The sequence below is a fragment of the Lissotriton vulgaris genome, chromosome 9, assembly GCF_964263255.1.
Source record: "Lissotriton vulgaris chromosome 9, aLisVul1.2, whole genome shotgun sequence".
NCBI classification, from domain to species: domain Eukaryota; kingdom Metazoa; phylum Chordata; class Amphibia; order Caudata; family Salamandridae; genus Lissotriton; species Lissotriton vulgaris.
In genome coordinates, this window is record NC_141697.1 from 41,915,864 (window position 1) to 41,934,033 (window position 18,170).

Below are 18,170 nucleotides of genomic sequence, written 5' to 3' on the forward strand. Positions count from 1 at the left end.
TCCGACACCACCGTTATCCGGAAACAATGGTGTAGGGGTTAAGGACGGAACATTGAACTACTCAAGCGTCATGTAATAAGACCACCAACGATTGGGCGCCATGTCGCAGGGATTCCGTTCTCATACAGAACTGTGCATAGAGACTTGGAACCTCAGTGAATTAGGGTGTACCAAAACTCACCTTAGTACCCAAAATCCCCTACCAGACTAGCTACAGTGTCTCATTGATTATTATAAACTCCCAATGCTTAGACAAACCAGACCATGGACTTAGTACACCTCAGGTAACGTGGAACACATGAACACTCTTTCATTATACAATCATTCCATTCCAGAACAAGGAGTAAAAGAGGACACGTGCATATTTGAAATATTTATTCACTAATGCAGTGTTCTCAAACGCAGTATCTTAGCTAATACAAGCAAACATATTATAAGAAACAAAGTAATCAGCATAGTCACTAGTCCGTAGGTAGAACACAAAAGGTGAAAGCATGGTATTATGCTAAAATGAATAGGGTTCAGTAACACCTAATTCTCACCCTCCCTAGCTAGTATATTATATTATATCTAAGAAGGCCTCTTTGGGTTTTAGCAGGGCGGCCCCATACCTCAAGATCCTAGTGATAAGGGATCACATCATCTTCCACCAGCTCTCTGCATGCGAAGCACCATCAAGTGTGTTTCTATGCTCTTGTACAAAGTAATTTAAAACACGCCTAAAGCCAGAACTTGGCCGCAGCTGCATGTATGTTATGTCTAGGAATGTGCGAAGATCAGACCTCACACCAACCACTGTGTTGAGATATCCTTGAAGGTTTCTGCACTCACTGTACAGACACAGCTCACCAAACAAGGCTGATATCAGAGTAACAACATATTATCCTCGCATGAATCAAAACATTCTAATAGGCTCAAAGCTAAAGCAACAGCTATGTGTCGTGTTCAGAAGCAGCAAAAAGGTAAAATGGCGTTTAAACTCCTAATAAGCTCATGCTGACTTAACACAGCATATAGGCAATGTATATCTATATGACACTGACCAATCAAATTTTGCTACCACTGCTTCTATGGCGACAAAAGTGATGAATGTCCCCTTTGTATGTTTGACGGTATGTCAGGAAATGCCTGTCAATCACCGGGGAGCCCATTCAGCATCAGGACCCAAGCTTCAGGAACTGCATGTACCTTGGACCTAGAGAGGCAGAGGCTCTTATATTTCCATGAAAGGTAAGCATGTGATGCTCACAGTCTGCCTCAAAGTATGGACGTCTAATAGCAGTACCTTGTTGCTGTGCAGGAGAACCTGGAGAGATTTCTGTTTTCTCTTTTTATCTGTCTGTTGGATTATGTTCTGATGTCAGAAGACATGGTCGGTACTATATGAAACTGAAAATAAAAATACATAAAGACATACGTAAATAAATCAATGTAACAGCAGTAGTACTATTTGCAGCAAGTGCACAGGTGTGCAGTAGTCAGGGCAGGGTTTAGCGCTGGTGGCGCCCAGTGCGACAATGTTTCGTGAGCCCCCTCCCCATGACCTCCTTCTGTACAATTTCCCTCAATAGCTCTCTCCAACACTGCCTCTCATCTCTATATTACACCTCTCTCTCTCTCCCTGTCTCTCCCCCTCTCTCACTCCCTCTCCCCCCTCTCCTGTCTCTCTCCTCTCTCTCTCTCTCTCATCACTCTCACTCATCTCTCTCTCCTCTGTCTCTCTACTCTCTCTCCTCTTCATCCCCCTCTCTCTCTCACACACATTCCCTCTCTCTCTCCCCTCTCTCTCTTTCGTTCTCTCTCTCTCATCACTATCTCCCTCTCCTGTTGCTATCCCCTCTCTCTCTCTATCACTCATCTCTCTCCTCTGTCTTTCTCTCTCACAATCTCTCAATCCCTCCCTCTCTCTTTCTGTCTCCCTCCCTCCATCTATATCTGTCTCTCGCTCTCTTTCTCTCTCTCTCCCTTCCTCCATCTCTCTCTCTCTCCCTCCATCTGTCTCTCTCTCTCCCTTTTCTCTCTCCCTTTCTCTCTCCCTACCTCTCACTCCCTCTCTCTCTTTATCTATCTCTCAGATGCATTTCTTTTGTTTTGTAACACTACTCATACCAGTGTAGGGAGCCCTTACCATCAAACACACACATTATACAGAGACAATGAATCATAGATGCATAAACCAGTGCATAGGAAATGTTGCATAAGACAGGACTACAAGGTGCAGGTGTCACATGTCATCCATACTGGAAGGCAGTAAAGTTCAAGAGTGCTTGGTCTAGAGAAGCACACACCCAGGATCTAAAACGCACCACAGTGGTTGGGCTTCACTAATAATAATTGATTTCTACCCAAAGTAACCTGTTTTTAACAAGATGTCGATAACTAACGATACAGGAAAAAAACATAATGCTCTAAGCTACAACCAGGGCCACTGGAATTACACGATTGAGCAGCGTTTTTCACATGATTATAGAATTGCTGAATTTGCCACATAATTCATCGTCTGCTGCATAATCTGCAGATTTTAACAATTCAAATGCTTGTAGCCCAAAGAGTTCAAAAGTTACACAAAAAAAACAGCACCTCATAGTGGAAGGCCCTTTCCAGAAGTTGTGGTCACCTTTCTGTTGCTTAATGCTATATGTGGTTGTTATCATGATACCATTGAGGTTCAAACAGTACCAGGACAATGTTAACAAGTATGAAAATAACAAAATAATACAATCACAAAATGTGGCGCATTATTTTCACAACTCTAACGCACAATCTGGCCCTCCTCTGCAGCATAATTCCAGGGACCCTGCCTGTACCTTGCAGTTCGCAGGAAGTTCTTTGATGCCAGTTAACAGCTAACCGTGCCATAATAGGATAGAAACTTATAAATTGCAAGTAACACAAGCATCTTCTGCCAAAACCAGTAACCCCTGAAAATCTACAATAAATGCACTGTTGTGATCTGCATGTTACACAGTGCTTTGCAGCAGGCATATTAACCGTCTGTGCTACTTTATGAAAGGTAAAACTTCCACTAGGCAAAACTTCGATATCTCACCAGAGGGTCCATTCATCATCAGACCTATCTTGACCCTTATATTGTTGCCTGAAGAAGGCTGAAGGAAAGTAACTCTGCAGCAGGTGGTTTTGCATCCAAGATAAATTTGAAATCTTGGCACCCTCTGAGGTCAGCGTCCCGGGGGTGTCACCAGTCACTCCACCCTAAACTGGCCCTGGCAGGAGTGGAACCTACACCTAAGAATGTAAATGTATTGGCATTTATACAGCGCACTACTTACCCGTAGGGTCCCAAGGCGCTTCGACCGCTGCGAAACCCTTCCTGGCTTCCCTGAGAGATGGTCCCTTAATGGGTATCTCCAGGGTGAGACCAGGCATCCCCGGCGGTCTGGTGGGGCCGTTAGTGAGGATGAGGCAAGCTAATGCCCAGAGTTGCCGAGTGTGATCGCTGATCAGAGTGGGCACCGAGGCGAGAGAATTATCGAGTCCGCTGACCCTGGTCCAGAAACCTGCCGCGCCGGGAATCGAACCCTGGTCCCGGGCCGTCCTCTGCTCTCGGGTCTGCCGCCTCTAACCAGTGAGCCACACTACTTCACTTAAGAAAGTAGTCCTGACTCCAGTGTTACTGCTCCCGTCACACTGTTTCTGTACACCATGTGCATGTTGAACTGGTTGCCATGCAGCTTCTGTCCCCAGCAGAGGCCGTATTCCTGCTGTCATCCTGTTTAGGTCCACCTCATGCTGGGAGCCCTGTTGCTGTCATGCTGTTTCTATAGACCATGGCACGGATCTGCTTTGACTTCATGTCTGGGTTGATCGCTTTTGTGGTGCAGCCCAGACGCCATTCATTGTTGTTGTTTACTAAGCCAAGAAATGTCACTTTGCACGGCTTTGTGTGACTTAGTAAATACAAAGTAACGCAAGTAGCAGACAGCGATGCCTTACTTTACTTTGCCCCGGGTATGCGTCGCAAGACTTGTACACCTGGCTTTGCATCAAAGCGGTGTGTCTGCCCAGCAGAGGTGTCATGAGGAGTCATATGGGTATTTCTCCTCGTTACCTCCTCTGTATATGTGTGATGCATTCTGCAGCACATATGGAAAGAGGAATATGCCTCTCAAGATTGCTTCTCTGCAGGAAAATGCCCCTTCTTGCACAAAAACAATCCTGCTTCTAATGCAGGCACATTCACACTATGGTGCAAGAGTGCCTGCGTTGGTGCCAGGCAGCACACAGTGCACCAGTGCAAGCAGAGGGCAGAAATGCTGCATATCTAGTAAATATGGAGAGTTTTGACCCTCTTCATATCACGAAATGCAGTGCAGCACGCTCCTTTGCTGTGTTGCATGAAATAATTGCAAATGTGCCTCCATGTGTGTATCGGACTGCGCTGCTACACAGTTTTAATAATATAGCTCATCTAGTTGTGATTCTGTAACATTGTGTAAGTAGAACTGCTGCTGCCACACTGTATCTGTACCTTATGTGTGTACTGTACTTTTACTGCCGCAGGGTGTCGCTAGCAAAGCACCGATAGTACTGATGAATAAACAAGCTCCTTGGAACTAGGATCTTTCCCAACTGAGCTAAAAACCTCTTACATTAGACCACTCTTCAAGAAGGTGAATCTGGGCTAACCAAGCCCCAAAAACTACAGAGCGTTCTCCAAGGCCTGTTAGTAGGTAACCTATTTGAAAGACCATTTTTTGCTCAAATGTCCAACTTTACTGAGGAAAATAACTTAATGTTGGGCCAGCAATCTGGATTCAGACAAAGTAGAGGCACAAAGTCAGCCCTCATATTCTTATGGGACGATCTAAAACTCACAGTGGACAAGTACGGAGTGGCCGCCTTACTGCTTCTGAATGTAGCAGCAGACCACAACACTGTTCACCACCAGATGCTACTACACAGAGACCATAATCTTGGAATATGTGAAAATGCTCTAAAATGGGATTATGGGGTAAAATGACATCTGGCTAAGCTAGGGACACTGTATGCTCTTATTTTTGTCTTTTCTCTCTTCACATTATCAGTTTTAGTAACTCCATGCATTCTCTGCACTTTTGAAGGGAAAAGCAGAGAAATGTCTGCCTATTGAGAGAATTTGATGGCAACCAATTTTCTTCTTTGGAAATGCACTGTCTGCCCACTGGTCTGTGCCGCACTGCTGGATATCTTGGTATCTTAGATTGTAATTGGTGCTGTTGGTTGAGAGTGTCCTTCCCTGGTGTTTGGTGCAGGGAACTGCTTTTGTGGTTTTTATGGTGCCCGAGGATCTACACGCCCAAGGCTTATGCCCCCTCAAAGCTCGAGAAATTGAAAGTTGCCAGAAGTTCCTCACATGTTCATAAAGCTGTGATTGAACTCCTAGGATCAATGGTAAATTACTCAGTTATAACAAAGAGATGGCAATTTTTCATCTGACTGCCTCTCTTGTAGCTATGATCCAATCAGGGACTGGTGCTGAGGTAGGAGCTGATACAGAGTAGTTGGCAAGGTCGAGGACTTCCCTCTTCTTCGTCTCCCAAGAACGTGTATGCATTGGGATCAGCACATCATCGTAGTCGATGTGGTAAGCTTAAATGTAAATTGATACTTGTATAGCGCACTACTCACCCGCAAGGGTCTCAAGGCGCTTGTACGAATACCGCTGTGGAACCCAACCTGGCTTTCCTTGTGAGGCGTCCACTCCTGGGAACTGTGATTAGAATTTGGAGAGGTGAACATTGGAAGATCCCTAGTATGTTGGGGGCGTTTTGAGGAGAGTATAGTTGGAGCCAGAAGAGCTCCCTGGTGGTTGTTAAGCGGCCCCATGTCTAAGAATAACGACGTACCAGAGAGTGTCCGATTACCTTTTCATTTTGTGGACACTATATAATTGGCAATGAGTGGGGTAAGACTTGAGGTAGCGCTCACCCAGCACAGCGTGAATATAATAAATGGATGATTGCGAGGCTATGGTACAAATCTTTTCCAAGTACAACAGAAAAGCAGCAGGTCTGCGCTGAGCTGCAGAGGTTTTAGTGGTGAGTCTGTGCTGAGCTGAGTGTGTTATTGGTACAGAGCGCAGTCGGGTGCAAGCATTAGGCCCATAATTCCCAGGGAACGCTGCGTGTGTGATTTCATGCAGCACCCATCTTAGTTTGGACACTTGCTCAAGGAATAAAGGGAAGCACATGGATATCCCATGAATCTATGTGGGTATTTTGTTGTAAATCAACCAATCCAGGAGAGGGTTTAATAAGATGTATTTGAGAGACAGTACTAGCCCACCTTTTGAGATCCAGAAAACAGGCAGAGAAACTGTCATAACAGTGACCATGGAAAAATAACAAGTCTCTTAAAGTGAATCCACTGCAACTATATAAATGCACAACACATGTAACACACTTATCCCCATACAAAACAGACACAAAGAACACACCATGAACAGACAGGAATACACAAAGACGGCAAACTACACAAAATCAACAAATTTGCCAGGGGGCCTCCTGACACGACTACTAAGTTTGATCCTTGAAGCCACACATTCAAATTGATACTTCTCATGAACATCATCCCACCATTTCATGCTTTCTCCACCTTTACACTTAGCCACCCACCTAACATTCCATACTTTCCCATCTTGACTGACAACACTGGTGGCCTTAACCACTTTAATAGCTTTATCAAATATAGGCTCACTTTTGGACAAACCCAAACCCCTGGTTTGTGTATCCTGACCCAGTCTCCTACAACAAAATCAGGAACTTCGGTCTTCCATTTGATATCATAAGCCTGTTTGATTCTTTCCTGCTTCTCTTCCACCCCCAACGCTACCTCCTCTCTCAGCCTAATCAAACTGCTTCCTGTTGAACCACACAGCTTAGAAACAGGGTCTCTACCTTTAAGAAGTTTAAATGGACTAACCTCTGTGATGGTATGAGGTGCGATGCGATAAGACCACAACTTGTCTCTTAGTTTGTCCTTCCACTCTCCTCCAGAATTACATGCCTACAAAATGCTCTCCTTCAACACACTGTTGAACCATTCCATTTGACCATTGCCATGAGGTTCATACCGTGTGGTAGAGATGTGACGAATGGTGCAAAATGTAAGAAAGCTACTCATCTCCTGTGACTTTAATTGCACAGTCCTTGATAAGAACTTTAGGATAACTTCCCTTGCAAAACGTTCTTTGGAGAGTTTAATCACTGAAGCATTAGTAACATGAGTCATAAACTTGACCTACGGACACTTCGAGTGGTAATCCACCCCCACCACAGCAAACCTACACTCACGGGGCAAAAAATTGAAAGGACCAGCGATATCAAAACATATTTTCTGCCTTGAAACTTAGGCCACTCAATGGAACACAAAGGAGCCTGCCCCATTTTGCACATCTTCTCACTGTTAGCACATACTGTGCACTCTCACACTACTCTGTTCACCATTCTATCTAAACCTGGTTACCAAAAATTGACCCTGATCAACCTTTCATAGACAACATTCCTAAATGTTCTTCAAGAGCTATCAGCAAAAAGAGATCACGGAAACCAACAGGTGGTATGCACTTCCCACCTTTGAACAGCATTTCTCCTTTCACTTCCAGCTCCTCAGATACCCTCCAATTAGGATACAACTCTGCCGGAAGGGAATTGTTTTATCTTTGAATAATTAGGAGTGACAGGGAGAAGCTGTTAAAACCCCCAAATGTAAAGTACAAGTGCTAAGCATGGAGTTGGAGTTTATGGCAGACTCTTGGTCTCCTTGGACTATAACTAAAGGGGAGTATTTATTTCAGGATTTCCTTCAGAAGTTTTGAGATATTAGTACTGTGGGTGGAATGAAAGAGTCAGGCATTATGGCACACAGTTTAAAGGGTCTACTATTGAAATGAGAGGGTTTATGGAGGTGGATGTGGTGGCCAGAAAAGATGTGAATGTTTTGGGGTGGAAGGATCAGTATAAGCTAGGCATCATCCTTGCAGTTGGGCATTTGTGCTAGTGGTTGGTGACCCAGAAGATTGTGTCTGGTTCATTTCACATTTTCTTGTGGTGTTTTCAGGAAAGTTGGGTAAGTTACAAGGTTACTCTCATCGTATTAAGCTGAAAAGTGGGTGTATAAATGCGAAACAAAAATTGAGGGGTTACCCAATAATATTAGTGAGGAACTTAGTAGTACTCTTAAAGAGATGTTGGACAGATGAATTATCGAAGAGGTAGAGTCCTCTGAATAGATATCTCTCATAGTTTTGGCTCGCAAGGCGGATACAACTTTGAGATTAATCATCGACCATAGAACATTAAATGCAAATATTGTGGTAGATTTCCATCCTCTACCCAACATCAGTAAGTTGGTTAGTTTGTGGGAGGGGGCACCTGTGTTCTTTACGCTGGATCTGCATTCAATTTACCACTAAATTGAATTCAGTGTAGACTCTAGGTCTCTCACCGCTTTCATTACTCTTCAAGGTTTATACCAGTTTGAGAGGATGTAGTTTGGCCTAGCGTCGATGGCATCCATTTTCCAATGAGCGATGATTCAAATTTTCAGGGGAATTAAATCGTTTGTCAAATGTTTTCAAGATTACATGTTAATCTTTTTAAAAACCAAGCAAGATTAAAAAAACAAGCAAGAACACTTGGAGCATTTACAACACGTTTATGCAGAAATTAGTAAGCAGGGTTTGACCTTGTAGGAGGGCAAATACAAGTTGTTCAAAGAATCAGTAGAATATTTGGGACATACGTTGTCTAAAATAGGGGGGTCTCAAAGTAGTCGTTGGAGGGTACCATTGTAAATGCCCCTGCTCCTAAAAACAAAGAAAATGTAGTCTTGTTTACTGTGCTCTGCAAGTCCTGCAGCAAGTTTATCAAGGATTTTGCGACGAAAATTAAGCTTCTAAGAGAACTAACACAGAGAAATATGGAATTTACTTGGTCTAATAAACAAAAGCATGCATTTGATTCAGTGAATTCTGAAATTGTGGGAGCACCTACTGTAAAGCCTTTCTGTACGATCAAAGAATGTATAATTACTGTGGATGCCAGTCTGTATGGGGCGGGAAGTGTTTTGTCACAGAAGTGCGGAGGTGAAGAATGGAATGTGGCATTTGCTTAATGCACCGTTAGTGAGGCAGAAAGGAAATATGCAGTGAGAGAAAAGGAGCTTCAAGCATGTGTGGGGAGTGGAGCACTTCTGTTAGAGAAACAGCCTTAACAATGTGGGCTGAGCCGCACTTGCTGTTTCCCCGCAACTGTAACAGCGCTTGCATGAACCACACGCCTGTCTTAACCACACATGTGTCCGTATGGACGGGGAGAGAAAGAGGACGCATCAGAATAGGAAGGTCCGGACTTGGACACATAAGTGAGCTGGCATTTTTTTCGGAGGGGTAGATTTTAGGGGTAAGGCCAATTTTGAGGGTTCCGGGCGTGGGGTCATAGTAGTTTTTGGAAGGGAGGCAGAGTTTTAGGTCTCAGGGTGGAGGGAAGGCTGGGGAAGTTTTAAGGGCTTTGGACCAGTTTGGCGGGATAGTTTTTATGGCCGGGGATCAGTTTTAGGGTTCAGGGCGAGAGAGGTTGCAGCATTTTTTTTTTAAAAGGGGGGGGGTTCAGGGTTCAGGACAGGGGTCAGGGATCAAGTTAGTTTTAAGGTCTGGGCTTGGGGGAGTTTTTAGGAGTGGGGTCGGTTTTTGGGCTCAGGGCGTGAGAAGGGGTAGGGTTAGTTTTAAGGGCAGTGCAGGAGTAAGCTTTAGGGCTCAGGGTGGGAGCAGTAGAAAGATTGCAAATGCACATAAGTATGAAAAAGCATACTAAAAATAAGCAAGGTGAAATGTGACGTAATAATGAGCAATGAAGGAAAAACATGTAATAAAGTGCAAAATGAGAACAGTATGACAAATAAGACACACACACATCTCCTTCCTTAGCAGAGAAAATTGAAGGAAGAAGTTTCAAAAGGAAGGAAAAAGTAAAAACAGAAAGGCAAATTGAGAAAATTACATAAGCAAGAAGTAATAATACCACGAAGATGAACAAGAAGTAATGCACAAGTGTGACCACCACAACTACACCAACTGGCCAGGCTAGCAAGAAGTATGGAACCCCTGAACACAGCAACAGGAAGAAGGAAAAAAGGAAGAAATGAAAGTAAAGAACAAAAACAGGTGGCATACACCTAACAAATCAACCAAAAGGAAGACACGTAGAAGAGGTCTGCGGTCTGCGTAAACTGTCCCACACCAAACATAAGAGTACAGTCAAACCTAAAATGAGACCACAAGTGAAGAATTGCAGGGAAAGTGCGATCTGGGAAACTGAACTAGATAGCAAAGAAAATTCAGTAACACCTTAAACTAGACCACATAAGTAAACCTGTGTGCAATGAGACAATAAACAATAAATATCAAGTACTCATGTAAAGAATCAGAGGAACAAACATGCTCCATGAAAATGCGATCTGGGTAAACTGACCTACACAGCAAAGAAGTTCAGTCACGCCTCAAGTTAGACCAAGTAAGAAAACCTGCGCACTAAATGGAAAATGCACTGTAAGCATAATTATGAAAACATCAGAGGAACAAGAAAAATTGTTCCAGGGAAAATGCGATCTGCGTGAACTGAACTACACAGCAAAGAAAAAATCCTTTCACATCTCAAGTTAGACCACATGCAAAACCTGCGCACAATATAATAAAGGCACTGTAAAAATCATGTAAAGAACCAAGTAAAAGAGTAATACTCCTCATCAAAATACAGACAACAAAACATAAGAAAACCTGCATGGCAAGCCAAAAATACATAACTAATGCAGTTGCATGTAAAGAAATATGATTAAAGGTACATCCAAACTAAACTAAAACAGATAAATAAGTAGACAATAAGCATGGTGATATAGCAAAAATCAGTAGGTATACAGGCAATATGGCAATAAAAATAAGTAAAAACAGTATTTGTTACAGCAATAAATGAGGAGGTTGATGTAAATTTCAAAAACAATAAATCAAAACAAACAAAGTAGTCACCGTGGTCATAGGAAGCTAGATGAACCAAAGAATCGGTCCGTAGATATGAAGCAGAACCACAAGACATATTCAAAAAAACGTGGTCGGAAGTGGTAGCCTGTACATGGAATAGCACGAAGAACTCTGGATTACTTAATGCAGGATGAAAACTACGATGCAGAAAGAAAATAAAACAGCAAAGCGTCTCCAGATTGAAGGCAAGAGGAATGTAGACAATGTAAAAATGCCCCGTTAGATACCTCCAAAGACCAAATTGAAAGTCGTAGGTTTATCGACAAAGGTGTGCGCATCACTGCGCAGGAGATACTCACAAACTTAGAGAAAATGCTTCTGGTCCGATCATGGCATTGCTGGATATTTGAAGAAGAGCGCGCTGAATCGTGACGTTGCTGGTACTTGAAGAAGAGTGCGCAGAACACATTCAAAGTACGTAGTTGGCAAACTGGAGACTGCGCATAACTACTGCGCACATGCCAAACACAAGATGGAGTCACGTAGGGGATGCAATGCCGGCTGGCTGCAGGCACGTCTTGCCAGTACATCATGGAAGCAGCAGGGAGCTGCGCGATGAGAGGAAAGAGCTCGCGCTGCCACCAACGGACTTTGTGAGTAGAAACGGTTTGATCACATTTTATGGCGCAGCAAAGAAATGTAAAGGCCAAGTTCACAATAACACAGCCCATCAAAATTGCGTACTCAGCGATGTTGCACAAAATAAAACATGAAAGTCGCTGAAATGCTGTAAAAACACGCCAGTATTTACTGCATAAACTGTTAAAGATTTGATTTCTAACCATTAGAGGTTGCAAATAGAAGCAGTAGAAATACGCCTTGTAAAAGGTAGCTGTGACTATGTGTGAGCTGAAAGCATACGAGCTGACATAGGCAGTAAAACACAAGTCCAGTAAATAGCAGTAATGTTAAAAGTAGTAGAAGCCAGAAATGAGGAAACAGCAGTAGGTTGTAGAAATCAGGAAACCAATACTCTGTCAATGGCATCAGGAATCAGAAAAAGAAGCAAGTAACAGGAAAAGTATATCCTGTTTGAAGCAGGCAAAGGACTATGGTATACCCTGTTTGAAGCAGGCAGTAGAATTTATGCGGAAGAAGCAGGTTACAGGAAATCTACGCCTTGTCCATGGGCTGTCCGGTGAAATATGGACTCTGGTGGGGCGGGAGGGCGTAAAATCCTTAAGTAGGTTCGTTTTGAGTAAAATCATGAATAAAAGTACCTTTAAGAAGCTTGAAGAAGGTCCTCATGTGTAGTTTTGATTCCACCTTGTCGCCAAATGTATGTTACAATCTGGCAAGGAATTCCAGAAGACTTGGATAGGTTACAGATGATAAGTTTATTCTTCCTAGATGGTTAAATAGGTTTTCCAGTATATATGTAATCAAAGCCCCACCAGGAGCAACCTCTCTGCTGCTCAGCCCAGGATCCAACTGACAGTCAACTCACAGTATACCAAACACTCCAATGACATCACACTCACACTAACATGCCACTCACACTGGCTGAACAGCAAAGGCAGAAAAACAGGGAAGATGTAAGGTAAAAACCTTAGATTTAACACTTGGCTATTAGCTACCTCTCTGAGTCCCTTTCCCACCATTAGACACTCATTGCTGGTCAATAGCCCCTCTGGTTGTGCCTCCTCTGCTTATTTCTGGCTCTGTTTTGCCTTTTCCACTCGTTTTTCTGCCCTCCACTTTGTCTTTTCCTGTCCTTTGTTTTGCCATTTTCTACTTGTTTGTCTGCCCTCTGTTTTGCCTTTTCTGCACTCTATTTTGCTGTCTTCTGTTTTGCCTCTGCTGCTTGTTTTTTTGCCCTCTGTTGTGCCTTCTTCTGCTCTGTTTTGCCCTTTATGCTAGTTTTTCTGCTCTCTTTTGCCTTTTTTGCTCGTTTTTCTGCCCTGTTTTGCTTTTCTACTCACTTGATTTTCTGCCCTTTATTTTTCCTGTTTTTATCGTTTTTTTCCCTCTTCCCGCCATTTCATCAAGACCTGGCTTTTTTATGGATACCTCACACCCCAGGCCCCAGATACCCCCCAGGGGTGACATCACCACGCTTTACAAATGGTGATTGGTTTGATCAGATGTTCCTAAGAGACTATCAGCCTGCATCCAGACATTCCTAGCAGTCAGCCACTAGAGCCCTCACTCTACCTTAAGACACCCTATACCATTGTCACAAACCTCAAAATGGCCCTCCGAGACCCCAACAGCTATTCACCCTACCCCTTTGACAGCGTGATTTGGTGTGTCCTCACCGTACGTTGGCAGGGTATGCCCAGACGTGGGTCCCTTGCTCACTTTTCCACTGGTCGTAGCTAGCCTGGCTGATGAGGGGTGAAACCCCGAAACTGGTCCCAGGATGCTCGTTCAGGGAAGACCTGGCTTGCCAGTTCGGGCTGGACTGTTCCCATGAGGCACAGGGTAAAGACTGATTTGCATATTGCTGGGTTTGAACTGGGGTGGGGAAGTGAGCTAAGGAACGATGAAGGATTCAACCCAGATCAGTGACTGGGGGGTGCATGTCTGAAAGGTTTTAGCCCTTCGTCCATCATCTCCTTGTGTTTGCATTGTTCAGACATTTGGGGCCAGATTTATAATAGTGTTGCATCACACAATGTAACACTAGAGCAACTAAGCACTAAAGGCAGATTCACCAAGCAACGCAAGGCCACCTTGCATGTCCTTGCAGTCATTTGTAAATCCCGAGTAACGCAAGACAGCATAAGTTGCTGCCTTGTGCTACTCTGCCCCAGGGAGAAATTCCATGAGTGGAGAGTGGGTGCTCCCATACATCCATCTATAGATACTGGCGTATTCCCAGCTTTACCATTAGTGGTAGAGCTGGGAATGCGTCAAAATGCTACACCTTCCCAGGGGAAGCGTAACAAGGAGAAATATCTTTCCTTTTTTCTCCCTCTTTCTGAGTCTGCTGCATTCTGCAGCATAAATAAAAAGAGGAAAAGCTTCAGAGCATTGTTTACAATACAGCCTGCAATCCTGGACCGGTGCAAGGGTGCCTGCAGCGTTAGGTGTGATTTTTAATAGTTGCTATTTTGCAACATTGCTAACCGCCAGCGCTATAACTTGTTAAATACTTGGAAGGCTACATGCTTTCAGGCACCGCGATAATGACGCTCTCTCTGACTCCTAGCACATCATGCAACTACCCATTACTAAAAGCGAATGCATGTTTTGTGTGCTGTAATACTTATTTAGCACTTTTTCCCAGTCACTCCACAGAGACACGAATGGCTATCTGTAATTTCCTTGCAGCCGTCGTGTCACACAAACGCTTGAATGCACATCCTTATTTGCACTGCTTTTAGCATCTCTTCGCAATGGAGAGAATATGTTCGAGGCACTGTCTCACATATGAATAGCAATAGCAATTTGTTTTATGTGGGGAACTTTATTTCTCACTAAGTTTTGAATTATGTGTTCCATACTTGATATTAAATCTTTGATGTAATACTTTTTACAGCTATCTCGGACCCTGAGATTGAAACCACAGGTTCCCTAAAGATTTAAAACGTTTTTGGCTTGATTATTTGGATATCACTTCGGGGCAGACTTAAAGCTTCCCTAAGGTAAATAGTTTTTTTTACCTTCGCTGAACCCCACAACAATCAATTAATTAATAAAAAAAATTCCTCAGCTTATCTATGGTATCCTTCCCCTCCCTACAGGCAATGAATTGTTCATGCTCAGCGTGAGTTCATCTACAGATTTGTTTCAGTTATGAAATAAGTAAGTGTATCTGCCTGTTCATTTTCCAAATGAGCCTTGCCAGTCATCCTTCTGACTACCATACTGACTGGTTTCAGCTTTGTAAATAATTATCCTAATTTATACAATGTGTCTAATGTAATTATACATGCTTACAGTCATCTTTATGGTCACCACACTGACCCTTTTGCTAGACTGCATTTTTTGTATATAATTCACTAAAACATGCATAAATGTCATTTATGTAAATATATGCTCTAAATTGTCCTCATATGGCAGCAACACGTTCTAGGACCAATTGTTAATTTTAAATATGTTTTTTATAGGGGTCATCCTTATTGCATTATCCTTTTGTCCTGATGATGGTCTCTGGATTACTCCACTGAGACCGAAATGTCGACTCTTCAATCCAAGTCTCCCTTCCTGTTTTACATCTGGCTTTCTATTTACCATCTTGGAAAGAAGTCAATTTAATTTAATGTATTTCTGACTGGATTGCTTTCTTATGTATTTATGGATTGTTTTTTTCAGTTCCCTTTACTTTAGAAACACATGCAATTGTCTATAACTGTACACCCTTGATTTTCATTGATGTTTTATTTCAATATAAAAAATAATAATTTTTCCAAAAATTAATCTTTTCGTGTTGCTTCACTTGTTCTCTTGTGTTTAATTTTTCATTCACTGCCAGAAAACACAAGTTTGTTGTTGAATTAGAATCTGTCGAAATCACTGCATTTCTATGGGACTAGTGTGGTAGTTTCTATAGTATTGGGCTGACAGATTCATAAGATTTTGAACAGTTACTGTTTCATTCAGCTGCCAAGTCTAACTAATACAGACTGCGCTATACTGTCTAACTCAGATCCACAAACAAATCCCTTGCTGGCAACTTTTTCCTTAAAACAATGCTGTGGCTCAACGCAGCACATTGTGTACGGAAAGGACAGGAATGCACCATATAATGTTGAATAAGGCATATTCCTGCCCCTCCCTTTCACGCAGCGCAGGGCAGCAATGTGTCTTGCTGCGTTGCGTGGAAGCGCGATCAATCTGGCCCCTAGTATTTAAGCAGCCAAAGTAAGGTCTCCGAGACCATTGCTGAGCCCTCAGATGCCTGTAGCAGACTCTTAAGAGCACAAGACCATCCCCAGCTAGACTCTCTGAAAGCCGAGCTGCCCTGAAACGCTCTCCGTGAGCCCTCCATGGTCTTTGGGGTTCCCTCATACACCCCCAGCTTACCCACATGAGACACGTGGCCCGTCATTAGTCACAGCCACCCTTGGAAGCTCTCAGTGTGACCTCAGGTAACTCCAGCAAAATGGGAAAACAACTCCTGCCCCCCCCCCCCCTCCTACACCGCTGCTCCTGTTTCACCCTCAGACACCCTCAGAGGTCCTCTCCAAACAAAACCACCTGCTCTGCATAGAGCTTCGTGCAGCCTCCAGAGACCCACATCTGAGTCCTTAGGTTGCATTCCTCCTTAGACTCAGACCAGGCACAACTCTTTGATGCTCCAGGCCTTTGGGACTTAGACAGAAATTCAACTGGTCCTCATGTGGTCAAATCTGTCGTGGTCCTCACTGATTGGGGCGGAAGAGACTGTCCCCACCCCCCAGGCCTCCTCCGGCTCCCCTCCTGCCCAGACCAAGACCTTCCTTAAGGTGGCATCCTTACCCCGCCTTCAGAATGTGGCTGCAGCAGTGTTCATCCATCGCTCCTTACCGCTGGTCTTACATTTTCTGAGGAGACAAGGTGTTGGTAAACCCTCACACTTTCACGAGGAAAGATTGGAAGTGCTCTGAAAGTCTGATCTTATCGGATGCAAAGTCGTCAGCACTTTGAGATTGTCCGTTACCATCACAATTCATTCTTCTAATATGCTGCAATTTTTCATTTTAACGCTAGAGGACAGTATAAGCCTTTAAATGTTTGAAAGGTTATTTGGAATATATTTTTCTTGAGAGGGCCAAGGAATACTGCATAAAGGGCGAAGGTGAAAAATGAGTCTCCACCGGTGCAAAGCAGAATTTGAAAATTTAGTAAAAAAATTATAACATTACGATCAGGGATGTCATTGATCAGATTACGAGCATTTGTGCATGCAGAATGTACTCAAGAGTTAATTATACGAGTGTGTACGGGAGTGTGTACGGATCATTCCAAGGTGTGCCTGGGGGCTGTAAACTAAAGAGAAAACTCACTACCAGCAGCTGTGCGATCGCGTTGAATCAGTGGCGGACCCGAGCTCCTGTGTCCACCCCAGCTCGAAGCTACAGAATGATAGACAGACACAGCACCGAAGGAGAAACCGGAGTATGTCAAAGTGCTCAGTGCCACTGCATGAGAGATGTGCAGCACCAAAGGAGAAACCGGAGTGTATGAAAGTGCTTAATGATGCTGCATGACAGACATGTGCAGCACTGAAGCAGAAACCTGCGTATAATATTCTGTGGTAATTCACCTGAGTGGTGACTTACCTCTAAAAGATATGTTTTTAGAGTTGTGTCTAGTTTCATTTTCAAATTGTTTTGTAAATATGTTTTTCTTTTTTATGACAGGCTTGAAGAAGTCACTTTTATCTTTGTGGGATGAAATGCACCAGCTGTATCTTTCTTCTTAATGTGAAATAAAAGAAAGAATCTTTTTGGCAATATATTGAGTGCCCTGTATTCGCTGAACTTTAGATGAGCTTTGTGATATGCCCTTGAATGGACTCTATTAGATCATGATTAATGATGTGGTGTGCCCTTTATAGCAGGAAGGCACACCTTCCTGCATATAAACAATCAATCCCCCCAAACGCAGGTAGTCTTGCTCCATGGTGCAAAGGTGTATGCATTGGCGGTAAGCAGCTTCATTCTGTTGTTCATATGGCCCGTAGTTTGCAGTGACACATATTACAACCGTCCAATGCATTAGCGAGAGATGCAACTACTGGTGGCCTTTCCGTGCGGCACCTGCAGCCAGGGTCGCACATGGTCAAGGCAGCATGCATGTGTGCGAGGTGGCGTCAGCACACGCAGGGACATCACAGTAATGCCTGGACTCATAGGGACTAGGGGCCAGATGTAGGTAAATCGGTATACACCTGTTATAACGCAACTTTTACAACTACCTACCATTACAACGCAACTTTTACAACGCATACCATTACAACGCATTGCGCTGGGGGGCGCTCTAGGATAGGGAATAAGTTTAATTTACTATCCAACACCTTCCCTAGTGTCCACGGGGACTGGAGTTGGAATAGTAAATTATACTTACCACTATCCAGCACCTCTAAGCGCTATGCGTTGTAATGGTATGCGTTGTAATGGTCGCGTTGTAATGGTAGGTAGTTGTAATGGTATGCGTTATAACGTCATACATCCAGGTAAATCATATTTATCGACTCTGAAATACCAAA